Source organism: Squalius cephalus, assembly GCF_949319135.1.
Source record: "Squalius cephalus genome assembly, chromosome: 1".
Classification (NCBI taxonomy): Eukaryota; Metazoa; Chordata; class Actinopteri; order Cypriniformes; family Leuciscidae; genus Squalius; species Squalius cephalus.
This window is the reverse complement of record NC_137122.1, coordinates 70,467,864-70,473,303: the sequence shown is the minus strand read 5'-3', so window position 1 is coordinate 70,473,303 and position 5,440 is coordinate 70,467,864. Positions and strand designations below refer to the sequence as shown.

The following is a 5,440-nucleotide window of genomic DNA, read 5'->3' as shown; positions in this document are numbered from 1 at the left end:
GCTAGCTGAGGATGAAGTGGGCCTTCGGAAGTGTGCTACCATAGACCTGATGTCTGATGAGGAAGACGGCATCGTCGGCGGGATGTCTGGATGGATTGTGCGACCTCCGTCCTTTCGCAGCCAGGAGCTCACCGAGCTCTGTACCACGCTGCAGTCGAGATTAGAGGCGACTTGTAAATAATCCTGTAATTTACAGGAAGCAGTATGCCATCTTCTCAACTCTGAGACAAATTGTGGGCGCTACGAACTGGAGCAAGGTAAAAAAAAAAAAGAATCTTACATTCTTTTATTTTTTTTTACTTTCATAAAAGCTTACAAACATTTTAAAGGTAAGATTCAAAGAATATGCTTTCATTCTCTTGTATAAGAAAATAGATCCGTTATAGATACTGATCTTAATCATACATTTTGTTTCCACAGAGTAACATCACCTCATAATGATGGCTGATGGCTATTATTTGTTTAATGTAAATAATCCTGTAATTTACAGGAAGCAGTATGCCATCTTCACAACTCTGAGACAAATTGTGGGCGCTACGAACTGGATCAAGGTAAAAAAATAAAAAAAGAATCTTACATTCTTTTATTTTTTTACTTTCATATAAACTTACAAACATTTTAAAGGTAAGATTCAAAGAATATTCTTTCATTCTCTTGAAAATAGATCCGTTATAGTTTACGATCTTAATCATACATGTTTCCACAGAGTAACCTCGCCTCATAACGAGGGCGTAACCTCACATTTACTCAGAGCCATGTCTGCAAGTCCAGATTTTCATGACGCTGATCATGACGACATTGTAAGTAACTTTTACTGTTTTCTCCTTGTTTCATTTTACTGTGACTTGTGTTGTTTTTATTCATATCACTCTCATTTAATTGTTTTCCAGCTGCCTGTAAGACATACTACGAGACAGCACGCAGGAGCTTCAGGTACAAACAACCAGATCTGGCATTGCAGGCCGAAGCTGTGAAGAGTTCAGCTCGGAGTCGGGCGAGAAGAAAGAGGGTAAGATTTTTAGTCAATGTGACTATTTTTCATGTGCATTAATAGATGTTTTGTGTCCATACACAGTGCATCACAGTACTGATTGTCTGTATTGTTTTTACAGCTGCTAGAAGCGAGACGGTGTGCTAGGTGAGGATGACGTGGGCATTTGGAAGTGCGCCACCATAGATCTGATGTCCGATGAAGTTCAACCACCAGCCAGGAGCTCACAGAGCTCTGTGCTACGCTGCAGTCGAGATTAGAGGCGACTCCTAAATACAGGGCAACACACCACAGACGTTTTCAAAGTGGATCGAATTCAGAGAGAGCGCCGCTAGTCACCTACAGCTCCGAAGATGAAAACAGACACTGAGCTTCCAATATGTTGTGTGTGCAGATGATCTATGCTTTGTACATAGGTGTATTGTTTTGTGTTTGTGCTAATAAAGCTCTTTCTTTGAATAAACAGCATGTCCCTGGCAAATTTTCCTTTCCTTTATAAATTCATGTCCTTGATGGTAATAGTGTAGTAGTCGATAGGTTAACAATGACATGAATATACCACAGAATAGCATATTATGAATATAAAAAAATAATTTATATATAATTTATATGAATATTATAATTTTTTGAATTTATAATGAGCGAGGGTGACCAATAGTAACAGATCTGCCAACCAATCACGAGTGATTTTTCTTGTTTAAACCACGTGGGTTCAACCAATAGTGAGTGAGGAAATTCAAGCCTTTCTCTGGCGGGAGCTGCTATTCATATGGTAATTAGAGCCATTCACACCTCCGGCGCGAGCGCTCTGCATACGTCATGGTTCGTTTCCGACATTATTCGGCACAGACGAACGCGACGTTCACAGGCTGTAAATTGTCGTTAACTGCCGAAAATTAGGGAGATTTACGGCCGTTTACGGGGTCGGAAATCCCAATTTTCATGCAGTGTTTAAAGCTCGGGTAGGTAAGATTTTCCTAAAAAAAAAAACATTCCAAATTTGTTTAAACTGTCTTTATATACCAATACATAATTAAAATGTAAGTACTCTGAAAAAGAAAGTATAAAAATCGAGTGTCTGTAGACCTCTCACGACTGTTGTAAACACAGCTCATTATTTCCATTCACTCCACCCCCTCCCTTCTGGGCTCCTTCCAAAGCCATGCCCCCAAAACACATGAACGCGCGACGCCAAACGCTCAGGCTCAGCTGGAAGACGCATTTATTTACATGAGACGAGTGGAGAGGAGCGCAGTGCATGCAGTGACATCATGTCAGAATCACATGTAATAAAATACCTAACTTTATCACTATGAATATAAACAAATATGATGGCTTTTAGTACTCACTATCAAGCTAGCATATCGATACTGGTAAAGTTTAAAATATATTTTGTTTGATTCGGTAACGAGCTATATTTAGGCTATAGGTAACAAGCTATATTTATAAGGCAAAGCTAGGTTGCATTGATACACGTTTTTCCATTACCATCAGTTAAACTGTGATGAAGGTGAATTTCGTGTAAGAGTCATATAACATATACGGTGTTTTGCATGTAAGAGTTTCCATGATGAAAACATTGTTGACTCTGATGAGGACTAACGTTACACACGTTACAATCGTCGGTTCGAGGACAGGTCCACTCCGGGGTCGGGGACGAAGCAGAGGAGGTCGTTCAAGAGTGCGGGCAGGGTCCGAGGAAGTAGTTTAGCAAAGTAGCAAAGCTGGCATTGGTACTTTTTGCTGCATTTTCTCAGCCATTGTGCCGCAAACTCCTGCTTACTCGGTGTAATGAGCTGAATATTTCTGGGAACGGTGACATGTGATGAGTGCACGCAGGGCTGTGCACGCAGTGGTGCTCGGGCATGAGACATGAAGGCATCTGATTGGTTCTTTACATTCGCTCCGAATGGCAGTGATTGGTCAGAGTTTTTACTGTCCTACAGCTGCTACAGAGGTCAGATTTTTTTCATTCCTTTTTCTGAACACATAATGTATTGACTACTATCAGAATGGAAGGACCATTTCACCCAGTATAAAAAAAAATGTTTCTGAACAGGATTACCTACCCTACCTTTAAATGCAGTAAACTGTATCACTCTTTTTAATTTACAGTGTGAACGTAACCACTGGTCCTCTACAAGCATGAAAAAATATATTATTTAGATTGTCAATAGCGCTCACTTTAAACCATTACTTACTTACCGCGTTCTGCACTCTCACTGAAACTCTCGTCATAAACACTGAAGTTGTCCGCACTGCACAGCGAATCTCTTATTTACATCGCGTCAAGACTTTGTTGTTTATGAGGAGATTTGCGAAAGGATAAAACTCGCGCTGATTCTGAACATAGGTTTTGAGCGACTTCTACGCATGGTGACTCAAAACGCTTCTGATTGGCCACTGTGTTCATGCGCTTAATATACATATATGTGATTGGCTACAATGCTCAACACTGACACAACACAATGTAAGCAGTTTCGTTTTGTTTCGTTTTTGAATAATATTGTGTCCTCCAGTGCCCGGACTCGACTGTACTCGGCAAATTTTCCGAGTCTAAAATGTCCGAGTCCGTGTCAAGTCCGAGTACAAATTCATCCGAGTGCGTGACAAGTCCGAGTTCATTAAAAATTGGACTCGAGTCCGGACTCGAGTCCGAGTCCGAGTTCGAGTACCCCAACTCTACAGATTTCTATAGACAGGAATACTATTTATTGAATTTATACCCAAATGCGTCGATGTAATCATTATGAGCGCTTAGATACTCTGATACTGTGTTTTCAATTCATACCAATAGCCTGAGGGCGCTATATGCACAATAATATTCCATATATGGAACATGAAGAAGAGCTATGATCATGTGACATTCCAGGACGTCACTGATACACACAAAGCTACAGAGATCGCGCTGTAACATGCAGATAAAGATGTTTTGAAGACAATAAACATGATTGCAATGATATTTGATTTGCCTGTGTTTTTCAAGCCATGCCAGGTATTTCTATAATAATAGATTATATTTATAATGTAATGCTAATCTATATAGACTATCACTGTTCTGAATACTATACCAATAGTATATTTTCTGTCTGATTTTTTTTATCTGAAGCCAAATTAGATCACAGAAGATTATTTAAAATACTCGACTTGCGTTATAAAGTAAGTTTGGAGCACAAACATGGTTTTAATCTCATAAATTGTCGTGTATTGATGGTGTGCTAAGCTAACATGCTAGCTAGCCCTAGGTGCACCTGCCACCTAGAAGTTATACTTTTATGATTTTTTGAATGCTTACTGAAATGTTTCTTTATTCAAGAAATGCATTTGATACAGTTTAAAATGTGAGGTGAACTTTGAGAAAAGAAATTAGGGACTGAAACCCTATGAATAGCCTGTGAATAGCCAGTCGTTGGTAACTATAATGCAGACAAAAGAAATGCATATTTAGAGCCATAACCAGGCTGGAGAGGTGTGAATGTGTGCAGGGGGAGACTGAGACTGAATGGGGATCGTTTGCACCACAAAACAATAGAGACAATATACTGGATAGATGCTTAGAAGATGACAATAAACATCAGTTGCATTTTAGAGTCAAATCAAAATAAAGTCAACTGACATGGTCTTGAAAAACATTTAACTAAAAACAGATTTTTGGACTTATTATCTTCAGATTTTAAACATAAAATGTTTAGACATGTGGCTTTAGCTGTAGTGCATTTCTAGATTGCTACAGTGCCAACTTCAATTTTATTTTCATAAGGATGTTTCATAAAAATTAATTTTTAACTTTACAAAACTTTGAAGCTATTTATAACAATTTTTTTCATTATGACAATAATTAATTCTACATTTACAATAAACTACCAGGTGTCAGCTTTCAAATGAGATCATACTTGTGCTTTTAGTACAAAGGGTTCATGAACTGTATCTGTTTCAGTTTGGGTATGTCATTTCTGGGGATTTTTCAAAAGTGGGGTTGCAGCTTAACAGATTAATAATATTGAGGAGAGGCTCTTCCACTACAGGTAACACTTCTTTCAATAGTTTAGTTGGTATAGGATCTAATAAACATGTTGTTGTTTTAGATGAAATGATAAGTTTATTTAACTCTTTTTGTTCTATAGTTGTAAAGCACTGTAATTGTTCTTGCGGGGTGATAATTGAGGCTGAATAATAAGGCGCGATTGAAGATTGAACGTTTACAATTGTGGTTCTGATGTTTTCTATTTTCTCAGTGAAGAAGTTCATGAAATCATTACTACTAAACTGTAACGGGATATTTTGTTTGGGTGATGTCTGTTTATTTGTTAGTCTAGCCACGGTGTTAAATAAAAACCTTGGATTATTTTGGTTATTTTCTATTAGTTTGCGGAGGTGCTCAGCCCTGGCCGCTTTTAGGGCCTTTTTATAACGTGGCATACTGTCTTTCCACGCGATTCTAAAGACCTC

At 38.4% G+C, this 5,440-nt stretch overlaps 1 long non-coding RNA gene across 1 annotated transcript; it reads left to right on the top strand.

The window, feature by feature from the left end:
• The first annotated feature begins 418 nt into the window (after nucleotides 1-418).
• Nucleotides 419-1,448, top strand: LOC307169142. Its single transcript, XR_013823052.1, has 4 exons — nucleotides 419-551; nucleotides 707-800; nucleotides 891-1,009; nucleotides 1,113-1,448. It is a non-coding gene; the product is annotated as an uncharacterized lncRNA (long non-coding RNA).
• The last annotated feature ends 3,992 nt before the right edge of the window (nucleotides 1,449-5,440 follow it).